Genomic DNA, 21,315 nt, shown 5'->3' on the forward strand with positions numbered 1-21,315 from the left:
GCACAATTTGTTATTAAGCACATACATTTTAAAATACTGTAAATATAGTAGTGTCATGATACCAACATTTATTTAAAGTGTATTTTTATAAAGCATTTACACATTTACACAATGGGGGAAATTTACTAAAACTGGTGCACTCAGAATCTGGTGCAGCTGTGCATGGTAGCCGATCTTCTAACTTCAGCTTGTTTAAATAAGCTTTGGCAATGAAACGTGGAAGCTGATTGATTGCTATACAGAGCTGCACCAGATTTTGCACTGTCCAGTTTTAGTAAATAACCCCAAATGTCCCTTACCCTTAATCTGACCATAAATATTAGATAATAGTCTGAAGAACTAGGTGGTCCCTTCAGCTGAACATTTATTGATCTAAGGGAAGTAGTTTGTATGAAACATACTTTGTAGACCTCGACAATTATCTAGTTCTCAATTATTGGATATTAAGGCCTCACTCGCATTGCCTTTGATGTCCTTACATAGTGAAAGGGACTTTTATGAGTCCCTAGCTGGCGAAAAGAAGATCAAGCAAAAAGAAGTTTAACTACTATGATACTCGCTTGATTCCTACAATGAAATACATATTCTATTCTTCTAGTTAAAATATAATCATAATTCAGTAGTATACTGTATAACATAAACCCTTACATACCAATACACTTTAACCAGTCTCATAATCAAACAAACCAGTTTATAAAAATAAAAAAGTATCCTGGGTATGCTTACCCTTTGTGTTCATGGAGGCTCCTACATTTTACTGGCAAAACATAACTACTTTTGTCCTCAGGAGAGTTGTGCTTCTGATGTAATAGCTTATCTGATTGCACTCTGAGATAAGTGGTCAGTCTTTATTACCATTGAACACAGGCTTTATGCCAGAGAGGCCAGTGCAATCTCTGACTGGCTCCATCCATAGGAATGAAGTTCTAAGAACTGGAGCAGGTTGGTAGGGTGGTGATCATTAGGAAGCATGTTGCCAAACTTCAAACTTCAATTTTGGTGTGATTGAGACATGACAAGTCAGATAATATGAAATGAAAATCATCCACTGGACACAGCGGATCACCAATAACCAGTAACTGGGTATCATGTGATTGCTATGTTGTGAACGACTTGTCGTGAATGGCTTTCCATCCATGAAGAGCTTGCTTACTTTTGTGATCTGTGATTGGCTAAAAGCAATCACATGGCACCTAGCTACTAGTACCATGTAATTTACTTAGCCAATCCCAGATCACAATCAAAAGCAAGCTGTTTATGAATAGGTAACCCATTCATGACAGCTAAAGCTATTGCTTATACAGTGATCATCACAGTATAAACAATGACAATAAAAAATCCCTAATCACCCAAACAAAAATGTAAAAAAATGTGAATTTTTTTTTTTTTTACATACCGTCATCAGTCAGTATCTCTGATCATTTTTTGTTTCAAAATGTTTAGTCTTTTTTGTTTATATATATAAAAAAACAATGGTGATCAAATACCACCAGGAGAAAGCTCTATTTGTGTTAAAAAAATGATATAAATTGAATTTTGGTACAGTGTTGCATGATGGTGCAATTGCCAGTTAAAGCAGCGCACTGCCAAATAGCAAAATATGGCCTGGTCAAGAAGGGAGTAAAACCTACCGGAGCTCAAGTGGTTAAAGCAATACATTTCTTTTAATAGAAAACAATTATAAACTTTATAGTGAAGAATCTGCACAGTGAAGTAAAATAATTTTGATTAATGTATTAAACAACCTGCAAAGATCCACAAAGGCACACTAGTTATAGAAGATTGTGCAAGGCTGATGTCAGGAAAGAAAGTAATGAAAAGGTCTAGTTTACTTAAAATAAAAAAAAGATTATGTTTATTTTTATGGCAGTTAAGGGGTCATCTTATGTAATAAATTATTACAAACTTTAGCTTTGGGTCTGCTCTTACAAAGTCTTGCCAAATAATATATAAAACACTGGAATAAAAGTTGAAGATGTCTACATTCATCCTAGATTCATCCTGTATGCTTGTTAAAATTCCAGGGAAATCCAGTTTAAAATGGTGTTTTTTTCTGTAAAACTGGGTTTTTGGACACCCTGGTGTAAAGAAAAGATGGAAAGGTGCTTCTTATAGAGGCCAGATCTTGGATTTACTTAGCATAATCAGGCACAATTAATGGTTATAGAGGAAGCTGATTGACTTTGATGGGTTTCTCAATCTTTTGTGAAGAAATCAGTCTAGGCCGGTTTGCATAGAGAATGTGGGAATAAAGCCTTGTTTTTTGAGGGTGAATACAAGGTCCAACAAATCAAAGGAAAAAACTACCGCAGGAAAATATTGATTAGACATTCTTCTAGGGTATGTATAAAATAGTTAATGATATGTCATTGCAAACATTTGAAAATTCATTTGGTACAATACAATCATTCAAGGTATATGGTAAGATTTGACACATCCTAACTCAGATGGTAGTCTACATGTTTCTGGGATATTCTGCTTCCTCTGGGTCATGAATATGTTAAGGCAAACTAGACAAAAAAAACTCAATCCATCTAAATATGTACAGTATGGTGTATGTATGAACCATCTTTGTCATCTCAGGCTGTGGTGAAACACTAGGGTACTGAGAGAGGGGGAACAAAACTCCCTTAGTTAGTTTTTACGTTAATAGTTAATTAAAAAAAAAACCTAAATTGACCTCCAGAAAGAATAATCTAACTCCTAAAGGTCACCGACAATATATGTTTGTATTTTTTTTTTTTTTTAAACACTGGCTATGATTGTTTGATGCAGTCATTTTAATAAAGTTGCTTGCAGACTGGTTTGAAATCTGAACTGTTGTGCTATCTGCACAAGACCCCCAACATTGGCAGGTTAGCAATGGCAGCTCATGGGTTTTGTTTTTTTCGAACATAGGTTTCCTTAAAAAATATTGCACCCACCTTGTCAAACAGTAGTGATGATATTGTTAAAGTGTATGCCCAGCCAAAGCCAAAACATTTTTTCTTGAGTTTGGATAGAGTAGAATAGGGTGGAATAGGGTAGGACTTTACCAGGATTTTACTGCTTTTTGGGACTTTTTTTAAAAAGATTTACCCTAACTTCCTGTGTTGGAGACAATGCTATACCAGACAGGAAGTAAAAATATCTCTCCAACACTATCACAGACAGAAACAAAATACATTTCTTTTTTAGAGTTAGGGGAGACTCCAAATAATTTTTAATTCATGGCTGTGTTCCTGCTGAAGATATTCTTTAAAGTGGGGTTCCACTCAAATTTTTTACTTAATCTTACCCCCTTCAGTTAATTGCATAGATCTTCAAATGCCGTATGAAATTTTTTTTTATCTCTGTAATTACCTTTATTTTGTACTTTATTGTGGCACTTCCTGTCTCTCCTCCCATGGTAGTAGGCGTGTTTTTTGCCTTTCCCCGGCGCCGCACTGTCTCCTGAGAGCTTAGTGTCAGGCTTCCCAAATTCAGTGCGGAAACAATGATCATGCGCGTGAACAAGCTGTGAATGAACAGCATTCACCGCATCCAGGAAATCAATGCTTGTGGGCTTCACATGCCCACAAGCAAGATGAAAACAGCCAGCATCACATTTTTTAAGTTATTTTTTAGCACGAAAACAGAAAACGGAAATATTACACCCAAACTGTGAGTATTTTGGACAGAGGCGGAAATATTACACCCAAACTGTGAGTATTATTTTGGGATTAGCAAAGTGTCTCAATGACCTAAAAAAAAAAAAAAAAAGATTGGTCGCCGGACTCCCGCTTTAACTTCCTACCTGGTGAAACAATGGCCAGATGCTTAGGAGTGAAGGAAAATCTCTTAAACAGAAAGAACCAACACTCACCACCTTAAAAGATAAATGATAGGGGAACTTGCAGCTAACCTAATGTCTTAGACAATAAACAAAGTCTTCCAAGTAATTTTTACTGCCATGTATTTATATTAATGATACTGCACTATAATTTGGTATATTTCTTTTGGGTTCCTATTTTGAGAGTGTAAGGGAGAGAAATATTTGGATAGTTGAACTGGGCGAATTTCTGAGTGACATCCATTGAGAATTGCTGGATAGAACAAAAGCTGGATTATGATCATCAGGCGTATTTCACATTGATAGTTGGTGAGTAGGGATGAGCCGAACACTCCCCGGTTCGGTTCGCACCAGAACCTGCGAACGGACCGAAAGTTCGCACGAACGTTAGAACCCCATTGACGTCTATGGGACTCGAACGTTCGAAATCAAAAGTGCTCATTTTAAAGGCTAATTTGCATGGTATTGTCCTAAAAAGGGTTTGGGGACCTGGGTCCTACCCCAGGGGACATGTATCAATGCAAAAAAAACTTTTAAAAACGGCCGTTTTTTAGGGAGCAGTGATTTTAATGATGCTTAAAGTAAAAAAAAAAAAGTGAAATATTCCTTTAAATATCGTACCTGAGGGGTGTCTATAGTATGCCTGTAAAGTGACGCGTGTTTCCCGTGTTTAGAACAGTCCCTGCACCAAATGTCATTTTTAAAGGAAAAAATCTCATTTAAAACTGCTTGCGGGTTTAATGTAATGTCGGGTCCTGGCAATATGGATGAAAATCAGTGAGACAAACGGCATGGGTACCCCCCAGTCCATTACCAGGCCCTTTGGGTCTTGTATGGATATTAAGGGGAACCCCGCACCCAAATTAAAATAAGGAAAGGTGTGGGGCCACCAGGCCCTATATACTCTGAACAGCAGTATACAGGCTGTAGGTTTGTTGTTAAGTAGAATCTCTTTGTAATTTTGAACGGGTACATTTTTAACGTGTTTAGCTCCAGCCAAAAAATCTTTTTTAAGCTTTTTGGAAAACATAGGGAAGGGTTATCACCACTGTGACATTTGTTTTGCTGTCTTTCCTCCTCTTCAGAAGATTTCACCTCACTTTTTGTCCCAATGGATTGGAAAGCATCAGTGGAAAGGAGAAATGTTTTTCCCATATTAACTCTTACAGGAGAGAATTTCCCTTCCTAGGGGTAGATTTCACTTCCTGTTGTCTCCTTCCGTTTGCAAGTAGGAGTCGTTTGTAAGTTAGTTGTTTGAAAGTAGGGTCCTGCCCTATATACTCAGCAGAAATTTGGGCCTTAGGTGTTGCTGTGGCCACAACACTGTAAGCCCTCACAGGGCTCTGCTGTGAAATATTAGATCAAGAATTGTAATTACATGCCCCTGTTGAACAGGAGCTGAAAAATTAGGCCTTAGGCACTGGTGCTGGTGCCACAACACTGCAACCCCTCACAGACACTCTAGTTGGAATGCATGAACGAGCCCTGCTGCAAAGTATTGCATCAAAAATCGTAATTACACGCCCCTGTTAAACAAGGGCTGAAAAATTGGGCCTTAGGCACTAGTGCTGGTGCCACAACACTGCAACCCCTCACAGACACTCTAGTTGGAATGCAGGAACGAGCCCTGCTGCAAAGTATTACATCAAAAATCGTAATTACACGCCCCTGTTAAACAGGGGCTGAAAAATTGTGCCTTAGGCACTGGTGGTGGCACCCAGAACCAAAAATGTTCTTACAAGCTATCAGCGTGATGATTGAGGAGGAAGAGGATAATTACTCAGGGATAGTCACTCAGCATCAGCATAGGCAGTCTTTGAAGGGATCTGAGATTTCAAAAAAAATTATTCGGTTACATCAGCATCAGGTGCTTGGTAGCTGGTGGTGATCCAAGACTCATTCATTTTTATGAAGGTCAGTCGATCGACCGAGTCAGTGGACAGACGCACCCTGTGATCGGTTACCACGCCTCCAGCAGCACTGAATGTGCGTTCCGAAAGAACGCTGGATGCAGGACAGGCCAGTAGCTCAATTGCATACTGTGCAAGCTCTGGCCAGTGATCCATCCTCAAGACCCAGTAACCCAGAGGATTTTCGGTGGGAAAGGTGTCCAAGTCTGATCTTGCCCCTAGGTATTCCTGCACCATGTAAAACAGACGCTGGCGATGGTTGCTGGAACCGATCATACCTTGGGGCTGCGGACCAAAAAATTGTCTGAACGCATCGGTCAGACGGCCACCTTCTCCACCGCTCCTTCTTTGACTGACCGAAGCCTCAGCAACACGTTGTCCAGAAACAGGAGTTTGTAACCTCCCAGTCTCTGGGAACGCGTTGCACAGACCTTTCTGCAAGGCCTCCCGAAGATGTTTCATCCTCTGCTCCCTCTGCGATGGCAAGATAAGGTCCGCAACCTTACCCTTGTAACGTGGATCAAGGAGGGTTGCCAGCCAGTATTGGTCCTTCTCCTTGATACCACGAATACGAGGATCCTTACGCAGGCTTTGCAGGATCAGGGAGGCCATGCAGCGTAGGTTTGCTGAGGCATTCGGTCCGGAGTCCTCTGGGTCACTAAGGACGACATGGTCCGCAGCCACCTCCTCCCAGCCACGTACAAGTCCATGTGTTTCTTGGGACTGATCCCTTAAAGACTGCTGCTGATGCTGAGTGCCAGGCTCCACCTCCATACTGACACAATCTTCCTCCTCCTCCTCCTCCTCTTCCTCCTCGTCCTCTTCCTGTGTGATCGGCGGGCACGCAGGAACACTGTCTGGATAAAGGGGGCCTTGAGAGCTAAGGAAGTCCTCCTCTTCCTGCCTCTGTTCTGCCTCAAGTGCCCTGTCCATTATTCCACGCAGCGTGTGCTCCAACAGGTGGACAAGGGGGACAGTGTCACCGATGCATGCACTGTCACTGCTCACCATCCTCGTGGCCTCCTCAAATGGTGACAGGACAGTGCATGCATCCCTGATCATGGCCCACTGGCGTGGGGAAAAAAAAACAAGCTCCCCTGACCCTGTCCTGGTGCCATAGTCGCACAGGTACTCATTGATGGCCCTCTGCTGCGTGTGCAGCCGCTGCAGCATGGCCAACGTTGAGTTCCATCTGGTGGGCATGTCACAGATTAGGCGGTTCTTGGGCAGGTTAAACTCCTTTTGGAGGTCCGTCAGCCGAGCACTGGCATTATATGACCGGCGGAAATGCACACAGACTTTCCTGGCCTACCTCAGGACATCCTGTAAGCCCGGGTACCTGCCCAAGAACCGCTGCACCACCAAGTTAAGGACGTGAGCCAAACAGGGCACATGGGTCATTTGTCCCTGTCGGAGGGCAGAGAGGAGGTTGGTGCCATTGTCGCAAACCACCATTCCTGCCTTAAGTTGGCGTGGCGTCAACCACCTCTGAACCTGCCCCTGCAGAGCTGACAGAACCTCTGCCCCAGTGTGGCTCCTGTCCCCCAAGCACACCAGCTCAAGCACCGCATGGCATCTTTTGGCCTGCGTACTTGCGTAGCCCCTTGAACGACTACGGAGCACCGCTGGTTCCGAGGAAGAGGCCATGGAGGAAGAAGAAGAGGAGGGGGTGGAGGAGAGAGGTGTGTCACAATCATTAGCATTTTGGAGGCGTGGTGGCGGAACAACCTCCAACACTACTGCACCTTGTCCTGCATCCTTCCCAGCTGCCAGCAGAGTCACCCAATGCGCCGTGAAACTTAGGTAACGTCCCTGTCCATGCCTGCTGGACCATGAGTCAGCGGTAATATGCACCTTACCGCTGACCGCCCTGTCCAGCGAGGCATGGACATTGCCTTCCACATGCTGGTAGAGAGCCGGAATTGCCTTCCGTGAGAAAAAGTGGCGTTTGGGTACCTGCCACTGAGGAACCGCACATTCCACAAACTCACGGAAGGGGGCAGAGTCTACCAACTGAAAAGGCAGCAGTTGAAGTGCTAGCAATTTTGCCAAGCTAGCATTCAACCGTTGGGCATGTGGATGGCTGGGAGCAAACTTCTTTCGGCGGTGCAGCAGCTGGGGCAGGGAAATTTGCCTGGTACAATCTGACGTCGGTGTACCAAAATCAGATTGCCCACAAGTACGTGGCTGTGACACACCTAATTCTACACCTTCATTCCTCTCAGTGCAGGTCTCAGAGAGGACTGAAGGTCTAGTGGGGTTGGAAATCTCAGCTGATGAGGAGCAAGCAGAGGTCCTCTTTGTTCTTTGGTGTGGGTCTTTTAGATACGCTTGCCAACGAACTGCATGGCAGGTCAACATATGTCTGGTCAAGCATGTGGTACCCAAGCGGGAGATGTTTTGGCCACGCGAGATACGCTTGAGACATATGTTGCAAATAGCAGCGGTGCGATCTGATGCACTCGTCTCAAAAAAGGCCCACACCAAAGAACTTTTTGAATAACGCGCAGAGACTGCAGCGCCCTGCACATGTGGAGCTTTGGGGTGTGATGCAGTCAATGTGCTGCCCTTAGGCTGGCCCCTGGAGGGCATCCTGCCTCGTTGGTGATGTGCCGCCTCCTCCTCCTCCTCTCTCCTATCAGGCACCCACGTTGAGTCAGTGACCTCATCATCCCCTCCCTCCTCATCACTGGAGCAAACCTGGCAGTATGCTGCAGCAGGGGGAGCATGACTGCCAGATTGCTGTCCTTCTTGGGCACCCCCTCTGTCCGTGCTCGTGTTACTGCCTTCATCGAGCTCAGTATCATCATCAGAGCCTTCCAAACGCTGGGCATCCTCCTGGAGCATGTACCCAACACTGTGGTCAAACAGTTCGAGGGACTCCTCAGGAGGACATGGTGGGGCTAGGGAAGGAGTCACTGATGACATTGAGCCAAGGGAAGAGGCCGCTGCTTTGCCAGACAAAGTACCCTGGGCATGGGTGAGAGAGGATGAGGAGGATGAGGACGGCTTGGTCATCCACTCGACCAAGTCTTCCGCATGTTGCGGCTCAACATGGCCAGCTGCCGAAAAAAAGGCCAAGCGTGTCCCATGGCCACGTGCTGATGAGGATGCACCGTCTCCACGACCAGCACTAGACACAGAGCCTGCTTGCCCTCTCTTATTGGCTTGTGACTGTCTGCCTCTCCTTCTTGGCCTTCCAGACATACTAATGGCCTGTAGCTGCACTAAGCTGGGATATATATATATATATATATATATATATATATGTACTGATACTGCAGCTAGCAAAATCAACTGCCTGCCTGTAGTATGAGAACACCACCAACCTTCTACAGGTAGCTTTAGCTGAACACTGTGAGGTGGACGCACCCCACTAACTTGTAGGTTTAGCTGAACACTGTGAGCAGGGCGCACCCCACTAACTTGTAGGTTTAGCAGAACACTGTGAGCAGGACGCACTGCACTAACTGTAAATAGTCTAGCTGCCTGACTGTGGTACTAATAGGATCAAAAGAACACCAGCAATTTTCTTTAAAATACTGTAACAAGACAAGCCTGCCTGTCAGTAAGAAGATAACAGGAACGGATCTAGCTGAACACTGTGAGCAGGACGCACCCCACTAGCTTGTAGGTTTAGCTGAACACTGTGAGGTGGACGCACCCCACTAACTTGTAGGTTTAGCTGAACACTGTGAGCAGGACGCACCCCACTAACTTGTAGGTTTAGCAGAACACTGTGAGCAGGACGCACTGCACTAACTGTAAATAGTCTAGCTGCCTGACTGTGGTACTAATAGGATCAAAAGAACACCAGCAATTTTCTTCAGGTAGCTGTATTTACTGTAACAAGACAAGCCTGCCTGTCAGTAAGAAGATAACAGGAACGGATCTAGCTGAACACTGTGAGCAGGACGCACCCCACTAGCTTGTAGGTTTAGCTGAACACTGTGAGGTGGACGCACCCCACTAACTTGTAGGTTTAGCTGAACACTGTGAGCAGGACGCACCCCACTAACTTGTAGGATTAGCAGAACACTGTGAGCAGGACGCACTGCACTAACTGTAAATAGTCTAGCTGCCTGACTGTGGTACTAATAGGATCAAAAGAACACCAGTAATTTTCTTTAAAATACTGTAACAAGACAAGCCTGCCTGTCAGTAAGAAGATAACAGGAACGGATCTAGCTGAACACTGTGAGCAGGACGCACTGCACTAAATGTAAATAGTCTAGCTGCCTGACTGTGGTACTAATAGGATCAAAAGAACACCAGCAATTTTCTTCAGGTAGCTGTATTTACTGTAACAAGACAAGCCTGCCTGTCAGTAAGAAGATAACAGGAACGGATCTAGCTGAACACTGTGAGCAGGACGCACCCCACTAGCTTGTAGGTTTAGCTGAACACTGTGAGGTGGACGCACCCCACTAACTTGTAGGTTTAGCTGAACACTGTGAGCAGGACGCACCCCACTAACTTGTAGGTTTAGCAGAACACTGTGAGCAGGACGCACTGCACTAACTGTAAATAGTCTAGCTGCCTGACTGTGGTACTAATAGGATCAAAAGAACACCAGCAATTTTCTTCAGGTAGCTGTATTTACTGTAACAAGACAAGCCTGCCTGTCAGTAAGAAGATAACAGGAACGGATCTAGCTGAACACTGTGAGCAGGACGCACCCCACTAGCTTGTAGGTTTAGCTGAACACTGTGAGGTGGACACACCCCACTAACTTGTAGGTTTATCTGAACACTGTGAGCAGGACGCACCCCACTAACTTGTAGGTTTAGCAGAACACTGTGAGCAGGACGCACTGCGATAACTGTAAATAGTCTAGCTGCCTGACTGTGGTACTAATAGGATCAAAAGAACACCAGCAATTTTCTTCAGGTAGCTGTATTTACTGTAACAAGACAAGCCTGCCTGTCAGTAAGAAGATAACAGAAACGGATCTAGCTGAACACTGTGAGCAGGACGCACCCCACTAGCTTGTAGGTTTAGCTGAACACTGTGAGGTGGACGCACCCCACTAACTTGTAGGTTTAGCTGAACACTGTGAGCAGGACGCACCCCACTAACTTGTAGGTTTAGCAGAACACTGTGAGCAGGACGCACTGCACTAACTTTAAATAGTCTAGCTGCCTGACTGTGGTACTAATAGGATCAAAAGAACACCAGCAATTTTCTTCAGGTAGCTGTATTTACTGTAACAAGACAAGCCTGCCTGTCAGTAAGAAGATAACAGAAACGGATCTAGCTGAACACTGTGAGCAGGACGCACCCCACTAGCTTGTAGGTTTAGCTGAACACTGTGAGGTGGATGCACCCCACTAACTTGTAGGTTTAGCTGAACACTGTGAGCAGGACGCACCCCACTAACTTGTAGGTTTAGCAGAACACTGTGAGCAGGACGCACTGCACTAACTGTAAATAGTCTAGCTGCCTGACTGTGGTACTAATAGGATCAAAAGAACACCAGCAATTTTCTTCAGGTAGCTGTATTTACTGTAACAAGACAAGCCTGCCTGTTAGTAAGAAGATAACAGAAACGGATCTAGCTGAACACTGTGAGCAGGACGCACCCCACTAGCTTGTAGGTTTAGCTGAACACTGTGAGGTGGACGCACCCCACTAACTTGTAGGTTTAGCTGAACACTGTGAGCAGGACGCACCCCACTAACTTGTAGGTTTAGCAGAACACTGTGAGCAGGACACACTGCACTAACTTTAAATAGTCTAGCTGCCTGACTGTGGTACTAATAGGATCAAAAGAACACCAGCAATTTTCTTCAGGTAGCTGTATTTACTGTAACAAAACAAGCCTGCCTGTCAGTAAGAAGATAACAGAAACGGATCTAGCTGAACACTGTGAGCAGGACGCACCCCACTAGCTTGTAGGTTTAGCTGAACACTGTGAGGTGGACGCACCCCACTAACTTGTAGGTTTAGCTGAACACTGTGAGCAGGACGCACCCCACTAACTTGTAGGTTTAGCAGAACACTGTGAGCAGGACGCACTGCACTAACTGTAAATAGTCTAGCTGCCTGACTGTGGTACTAATAGGATCAAAAGAACACCAGCAATTTTCTTCAGGTAGCTGTATTTACTGTAACAAGACAAGCCTGCCTGTTAGTAAGAAGATAACAGAAACGGATCTAGCTGAACACTGTGAGCAGGACGCACTCCACTAGCTTGTAGGTTTAGCTGAACACTGTGAGGTGGACGCACCCCACTAACTTGTAGGTTTAGCTGAACACTGTGAGCAGGACGCACCCCACTTACTTGTAGGTTTAGCAGAACACTGTGGGCAGGACGCACTGCACTAACTGTAAATAGTCTAGCTGCCTGACTGTGGTACTAATAGGATCAAAAGAACACCAGTAATTTTCTTTAAAATACTGTAACAAGACAAGCCTGCCTGTCAGTAAGAAGATAACAGGAACGGATCTAGCTGAACACTGTGAGCAGGACGCACTGCACTAAATGTAAATAGTCTAGCTGCCTGACTGTGGTACTAATAGGATCAAAAGAACACCAGTAATTTTCTTCAAAATACTGTAACAAGACAAGCCTGCCTGTCAGTAGGAATATAACAGGAACGGATCTAGCTGAACACTGTGAGCAGGACGCACTGCACTAAATGTAAATAGTCTAGAAGATAGCAGGAACGGATCTAGCTAAACTGAATACAGTGTATATATATATATATATATATGCAACACCTGGGATGCATATATATACACAATACACTTTAAGTGCAGCTAACTGACTGACTGTCCTGCCTAATCTAGCTAACTCAAATGAAATGACACTGTCTCTCTCTCTCTCTAAGCACACCGGAACACACTGCACAGGGCCGCCGTGTAGGCGGCCTTATATAGTGTGGGGCGTGTACTAAATCCCCTGAGCCATAATTGGCCAAAGCCTCCTTGGCTTTGGCCAATTATGGCTCTCTGTTAAGGCGGCGCTGTGATTGGCCAAGCATGCGGGTCATAGTGCATGCTTGGCCAATCATCAGCAAGCAATGCACTGCAATGCCGCAGTGAATTATGGGCCGTGACACGCCACACGAATTTGGCGCGAACTGCCCATATCGTTCGCAATTCGGCAAACGATCGAACAGCCGATGTTCGAGTCGAACATGGGTTCGACTCGAACACGAAGCTCATCCCTATTGGTGAGTGTGCATTTTTACACACGTTTTGGTGGAGCACTATAAGGAGAGAAATATGAAAGGCACCTTCTTTTCAGCATGGTGAAAGAAGTTTTTCTTTGAAGATTATTCATCACATTGATGGGACTTATTTAATGGATGATTTTTTATGTTTATGTTTCAATTTGCAAGGTTTGCAGAAGTAGTGCCTATCTTTTGTTTGTCTTTTATATTTATCAATTGTTGTTGGAGCTAATTCACATATTTTTTCCCAGGATTTTATCAATTTGACATGCTGTCTATGCCTATTCAGCGTATGTATATTGAACATTTGGACATTTCTATTTATTATTTTTTTCAGTTTTTTTTTTTCACAAGTGATTTTCACTGTTGTGATCTGTAAGCTATATATTTGCATTTTTACATGTTGGACTCTGCACTACCTTAGATCTGCAAAACTCTTAAACAGAGCCCCCAGATAGCAGTAAAACCTGACAGGCATTCTTGCCAACTTAAGTATTCTAAACATGTAAATTAAAAAGGTATATGTATGACAAACAACATAATAAATTAAATACTAATTAAAACAAATATACAGGTCTGCTGATCACTGTATAGTGGAATGATTCTACATAAATCAATGTGGTTGCATATTTTTAGTGTCCAATATACAGCCCTTTATGAGCATGCAATATTAAGACATATGATTTGCTGGTTCTGCTATTGACAGGTATAACCTATGTGTTTGCTTTTCATATACTACTGTAACTGATGATGTGTGAGTTTAAAGCCTTAAAATTAAAACTAGCCTTATCTAGTAATACATTTATATCACGTGACTATGTTCTGTCGGGTTTTGACAGATTACTCTTTATGCTGTATCAGCTTATTTAAACCACAAGCGCAAAGACTTTCAAAATATCTTTTAAATATAGAGTTTTTCAAAGGAAGCTGATTAGTAACACATGTAGCAAATAGACTTTAATACTATATTTTCCTTAGCCATACATTCATCACACATCAATTCAAGCTGGGAGCCCATCAAAGCATCTCTTTCCAATTGTTCCTATACCAAAGTGCTGTACAATCACAGGCCTACATTACATGCTACACAAATGGTAAGAGTGGATATATGGTAATTGCTTCACCAATTATCGTCTTGTAATGGGAGAGTACATACATACATTTTCTTGAATAGTTCACATAGAATATTTTTCTAAGCAATAGGAAATGTTCATTGGAACGCAATTAAAAAAAAAAATTGCTTGCAATTTACTATTTAAAGGCACTCACAATTCACTAATAATCTATTACTACCTGCAGCATATCATAAATTAGAAAATGTTTCCTGTAAAGATTTCTACATTGTTCAATAAAAGCGAATGCTTGCAAAACACTTTTGCCACACTGAGCAAAATGTCTCAGTACAAATGAACACATCTCAAAAGCATCTACCATTATCTTTGCTATAATATGTTCTGAGGTAAGGTGCTTGAAACATATGGATAATCCTGCAGACTGGTACTTTAAAGTATATCTAAAGCCAACATGTATTTTTTATTTTTTGGCTAGATTAGGGGAGGGTTTAAAACGCTGTCAGTTTTTTCCTATCTGTGACTCATTAGGGAGATTTTCCTTTACCTCTAGTCCTGTAAACTTAACAGGAAGTGAGAAAACATTATTCCAATGGGAGGGAGTTTTCCTCTTAGACAGTTGTTATGGAGACAAGTGTCCCTATTGGATAATAGGGAAGCATTGTTTTGGTGGAAATGTAATGTTTGCTGTCACTTTTCCAATGACATTGGTGATCAGAGCAATTAGGGAGGGTGAATCTCCCTAATAGAGATAAAGACAGCAGTAAAAACATCAATATAAAACAGTGGTTCTAACTCCTTCCTACTATCCAAATCTAAAAAAAGTTTTACCTTCAGTTATAATTGAAATTTCTTTCTTTGGTATCACTACCGAAACTGGAAAAATAACTATTATTATTATTATTATTATTATTCAGGATTTATAGCACCAACAGTTTTTGCCACACTCTACAAAATAAAGATGTGCAGTATTGTTACAAAACAACTCATAGTTACATATAGTTACATAGTAGGCGAGGTTGAAAAAATAAACAAGTCCATCAAGTCCAACCTATGTGTGATTATGTGTCAGTATTACATTGTATATCCCTGTATGTTGCGTTCATTTAGGTGCTTATCTAATAGTTTCTTGAAACTATCGATGCTCCCCTCTGAGACCACCACCTGTGGAAGGGAATTCCACATACTTGATGCTCTTACAGTAAAGAACCCTCTACGTAGTTTAACATTAAACCTCTTTTCTTCTAATTTTAATGAGTGGCCACGAGTCTTGTTAAACTCTCTTCTGCGTAAAAGTTTTATTTCTATTGTAGGGTCACCAGTACGGTATTTGTATATTGAAATCATATCCCCTCTCAAGCGTCTCTTCTTCAGAGAGAATAAGTTCAGTGCTCGCAACCTTTCCTCATAACTAAGATCCTCCAGCCCCTTTATTAGCTTTGTTGCTCTTCTTTGTACTTGCTCCATTTCCAGTACATCCTTCGTGAGGACTGGTGCCCAGAACTAGACAGCATACTCTAGGTGCGGCCGGACCAGAGTCTTGTAGAGTGGGAGAATTATCGTTTTATCTCTGGAGTTGATCCCCTTTTAATGCATTCCAATATTCTGTTTGCTTTGTTAGCAGCAGATTGGCATTGCATGCCATTGCTGAGCCTATCATCTACTAGGACCCCCAGGTCCTTTTCCATCCTAGATTCCCCCAGAGGTTCTCCCCCCAGTGTATAGATTGCATTCATATTTTTGCCTCTCAAATGCATTATTTTACATTTTTCTACATTGAACCTCATCTGCCATGTAGTTGCCCACCCCATTAATTTGTTCAGATCTTTTTGCAAGGTTTCCACATCCTGCGGAGAAGTTATTGCCCTGCTTAGCTTAGTATCGTCTGCAAATACAGAGATTGAACTGTTTATCCCATCCTCCAGGTCGTTTATGAACAAATTAAATAGGATTGGTCCCAGCACAGAACCCTGGGGAACCCCCCCACTACCCACCCCTGACCATTCCGAATACTCCCCATTTATCACCACCCTCTGAACTCGCCCTTGTAGCCAGTTTTCAATCCATGTACTCACCCTATGGTCCATGCCAACGCACCTTATTTTGTACAGTAAATGTTTATGGGGAACTGTGTCAAATGCTTTTGCAAAATCCAGATACGCCACGTCTACGGGCCTTCCTTTATCTAGATGGCAACTCACCTCCTCATAGAAGGTTAATAGATTGGTTTGGCAAGAACAATTCTTCATGAATCCATGCTGATTACTGCTAATGATACTGTTCTCATTACTAAAATCTTGTATATAGTCCCTTATCATCCCCTCCAAGAGTTTACATACTATTGATGTTAGGCTAACTGGTCTGTAATTCCCAGGGATGTATTTTGGACCCTTTTTAAATATTGTTGCTACATTGGCTTTTTTCCAATCATCTGGTACCATTTCAGTCAGTAGACTGTCTGTAAAAATTAGGAACAATGGTCTGGCAATCACTTGACTGAGTTCCCCAAGTACCCTCGGATGCAAGCCATCAGGTCCCGGTGATTTATTAATGTTAAGTTTCTCAAGTCTAATTTTAATTCTGTCCTCTGTTAACCATGGAGGTGCTTCCTGTGTTGTGTAATGAGGATAAACACTGCAGTTTTGGTTACTGAGCCCCCCGATTTACTCGTGAAGACTGAGGAGAAGAATAAATTCAATACCTTCGCCATCTCCCCATCCTTTGTAACCAGATGTCCTTCCTCATTCTTTATGGGGCCAATATGGTCAGTCCTCCCTTTTTTACTGTTTACATACTTATAAAATTTCTTGGGATTTTTTTTGCTCTCCTCCGCTATGTGTCTTTCATGTTCTATCTTAGCCGTCCTAATTGCACCCTTACATTTCTTGTTGCATTCTTTATAAAGTCTGAATGCTGAGGATGATCCCTCAACCTCGTATTTTTTGAAGGCCTTCTCCTTTGCTTTTATATGCATTTTTACATTGGAGTTAAGCCATCCAGGACTTTTGTTCGCCCATTTAAATGTATTACCCAATGGGATACATTGGCTAATGCCCTTATTTAATATACTCTTAAAGCAAACCCATCTCTCCTCCGTATTCTTTGTTCCTAATATTTTATCACAATTTATGCCTTTTAGCAAGGTTTGTAGTTTAGGGAAGTTGGCTCTTTTGAAATTCAGTGTCTTTGTATTCCCTATATGTTTCCTATTTGTGTGATTTATACTGAAACTAATTTACCTGTGATCGCTGTTACCTAAATTGCCCCATATTTCCACATCCGTGATCAGGTCTGTATTGTTGGTAATCAGTAGATCCAGTAATGTTTTATTTCTAGTTGGTGCGTCTACCATCTGACCCATAAAATTGTCCTGCAAGACATTAAGGAACTGGCGAGCCTTAAATGAATGTGCGGTTCCCTCTGCCCATAATTAAAATCCCCCATTATGATAACACTTCCCATCCTTGCTGCTAATCCAAATTGTGATAGGAGATCTGTCTCCACTTCCTCCCTCAGGTTCAACTCAAGACAAAAGAGTTAGGGGTACACTGTTCTTGAGAGCTTACAATCTAAAGGGGTACGGCAAGTGATACAAAATGTATTAGCTGTGAGGGTTTGAGATGATGGAGACACCAAATGTTTTTAGGTAGTGGCAGAGTAGGAGATATCCTGAAGGCTAGCATGGATGGAGGTCATGAGGAAGTTAGGGAATAGCATTCTAAAAAGATACAGATGTGCCTCTACACTTAGCACTCCAATGTGCATGGAATAGGATTTAGACAACATGCTAAGCTGGATGGAAAGATACACATACTTATGATAGATTAATGCTGTCATTGATGTGGAGGCTGAGCTAAAATTGATAGTAGACAGAACACTTACAGTATTCTGTTATTATGATAATTTTTCTGAGACCAAAACTCTACTGAAACAATCATATTATAGCAGCAGTCCGCATATGGGTTAGTAAGTGGGATGTCTGTGTAAGAAAACAATGAATCAAGGTAGATTTGTGTGAAAATACACTCCACGGCAGCATACTTAAAATATGTACTGAAGTGATAGCTGCATAATTTCAGTGTAGAAGGCAATGGGAAATGCTCTGATACTGGCACACATAAAACATTGTTTAGGAAGAAATGTCCTTGTCTAACAGCATTGTAGAAAAGCTATTGCATGCCACTTACAAATTGATAAAAAAAGAAAATGTAAAAAAGTTGACAAAAAAAATGTATTTCTGTTACTCCTAGGCAGCCCATAGGTTAGTAATTTCTTTCATTCAACCAGAAGATTAAATGGAAAAAAAACTGACTTGATTTCCCCACTCACATACTGGATGTAGATGAGGGATTCCTTCCACTGAGCTATTGTATTCTGATCGTGGGGAAATAGTAAATACACTAATCAGTGCTGCCAGCTATAGCCTGTAGTGCTGATCAAGTGGGGAAAATCCACTAGGCTGGTTATACAAAAGTCAATTGGTAGATTCTGTACAATCAGCCTGCCCATACATGGATCACAATTCAGCCGGTCCCTGCTGAACCATGTACAGTATAGCTGCCTTTAGACTGCATGTGGGATATTTGTTCTCCCTCCATACCTCCTTCTTGTTCTCTTATGAAATCATATCCACTAACATCTACCACCAGCACCTTTCTATCACTTAATCTACCTTTTCTCTTTGTTTTGATATAATGACAGATTTATTGATGGGCTTCCAATTGAACTAAATGGAGAACCAAATGCACAGGCAGGTACTCATCTGAGAATTTCTGATGGCTTCAGTTAGTGGCTCTGTGGTCCTGGTCATACATTGAAGATATGGGACACCATTACTATAAATAAGTATATCCTTTGCTCAAAACATCTGAAGATAGTTTGAAGGTAGAAACGGACCTCAGAGCTCACAGCTCTTGGAAATAGGCAAATAGTCAGGTTTGGGCCTAGTTAGGGCCTGGATGGGAAGTCTCCTGGGAATACTAGGTGGCAGGTGCTAATTGCAATTTAATATATATGAGATAATGTGTTTTTATTACCGCATATTTTATATTATGCTTACAATATATTTTGGATTATACATCATACATATTGTATGATATTTTATGTTATTTTTATGAAATATTATATATATATGTATTAAGTTTGATTATTACTAAAGTGGATGTTTTTATGTGAACATGGAATTGGTATTGAATTGTTAACTGTAAAGTGAAGGTTTGAGCTGTTTTAGGGAAGTAGCTGTTTTGTCAGCATGGTGTCTCTGATGAAGTCAATCAACAGAACACATCAGACATGCTGGACCTGGCACACCCCTAAGTGGAGGGGGGGAAGCGGAGTATCAGTTTGTGGGAGCCAAGTTTGTGGGCAGCACACGACATTCATTGTGATTGATGATAGATCGGAGGATATTTTTTATATTTATTTAAAAAAAAGTACTTGTCAAAAACTGTGTGCTGTTTTTATTTACACTAATCATTATACCCCAATCATACCCCATACTCATTCACATAGAGTGGGTCCGGGATCTGAAGGCACTCTTATTAAAGGGGGCTTCCAGATTCCGATAAGTTACCCCCTGCACTCCTACAACCACTGGGCCAGGGTTGGGTTGAACAGGTCCTTGTCATCAACATGGGGACATCAACATTGGGACAAGTTGCTTTGACAAAAGGGGGGACCCCCTGGCAAAGCACCTCTATGTTTAGGGAATGTGGCCTGTTGTGGCTAAGGAGGGGGGGCGTTCTCACCCCCCCCTTTTCTGGCCTGCCTGCTGTATGCTGCATGCTTGGATAATGGCCTGATATGGATTGGGGGAAGCCAAACACAGTTTTTTGGACCTTTTTGTTTACATTCTGCTATCGGCAGGGAATCCCTACTGACTGCAGTTGATTCACTAGTTGCTAAGGATGCGGTGGGTGCTGGCACCTTTACAACCAGCTATTCAATGCTTGTTAAGGGCACTGGCAGGTGCTGGCTCCTTGACAACCAGCTATTCAATGCTTGTTAAGGACACTAGTTTAACAAATGTATTTATAGGCAGCTATAATACAAATAACACATGCTTCACTGTGATGCTAATGGCAATCTGGCACCTTTGGTGTGTCAAACATAGTTAGAAAGTGAAATATATATAGGCAGCTCTGATGAGTGAACATAAACTAAACTAATGTGAAACTTTTCATAAAGTGCTATTTACTAATAAAAGTGCTTAATAACAAAATTATTCATAATAAGGAAAAGTGCTCAAATCCATAAAGTGCTTATAAATACAATATGAATCACACAAAAGTGTAAAAAAAGGGGCCATATAGTAAAGGTTTGGGATGTGCTCCACTTTAAATGTAAATAATATAATTCTTATTCAAACAAAGCAAAAGCAAATTAAGTTCACTTTAAATGTAAATGTCATAATTCTTACTTAAACAAAGCAAATTAAAAAAAAAAAATCACTTTTTAACTGTGTTTGACACACCAAAGGTAGCAGCTTCTCATTCGCATCCCAGTCTCACAGATGTTATTTGTATTATAACAAACGTATTTGTTTACTTTTTTTTTTTTCTGAGAATTGAGCTTTAGACAGGTTTATGTAGTATAAATAAATGCAGAATATACCTATAGTGAACTGACATTTTCCATATCGTATGACATATTTGGGTTAGATTTTTCGCATGCAATATCTTTTATTTGATTGAACCCATTATTTTTAGAATTTGATTGACTGCTGGTGTCACTTTTCCCTGCTCTAGATTTTAGGCTTCAATGAAAAAAATTAAAACAGGTGTTTTAATTGTCTTTTTTTTCTTCTTTCTTCTTCCTCTTTTCTTTGGGGCAGATATCTGCCCATGAGGAACACTCAATAGCACAAAGTAGTCAGTATGGAAGAACAGGTAAAAATACCCACCTATATGGACTTTATTTCTAGTTTGTATGAGTTGTTCTATAGGATGAATATAAGCTCTGTTTTAACAATAATATAAAGGTATATGGGAATATGCTATCCATGTTCTGTGAGTGGAACTTGTGTAAATATAAAATACTTAATACAATGTAATTATTCAAAAATTCTAAAAAGAAAGGGAAAGTAAAGGGAAAGGGGAAAAAAAAGAAAGGAAAAAAATATTTGTATTCTCATCTGTGTCCTATAGACACCCACATCTCTCATTTCTTGTATAAACATCAGTGGGACACGAAGTGAGGGAAATACATCCCCAATGAGGTCATAGTGAAATTACATATAATAAGGTAATATAGGTCACAGGCCTAAATGAAAACCAGACAGCAATTTAAACTCTTTCTTACTCTATCCAAAACCACAGCAAATTGGCTGGAGCTGAGATTTAAAGCTG

This window comes from Aquarana catesbeiana, linkage group LG02 (genome assembly GCF_042186555.1).
Source record: "Aquarana catesbeiana isolate 2022-GZ linkage group LG02, ASM4218655v1, whole genome shotgun sequence".
Taxonomy (NCBI): Eukaryota; Metazoa; Chordata; class Amphibia; order Anura; family Ranidae; genus Aquarana; species Aquarana catesbeiana.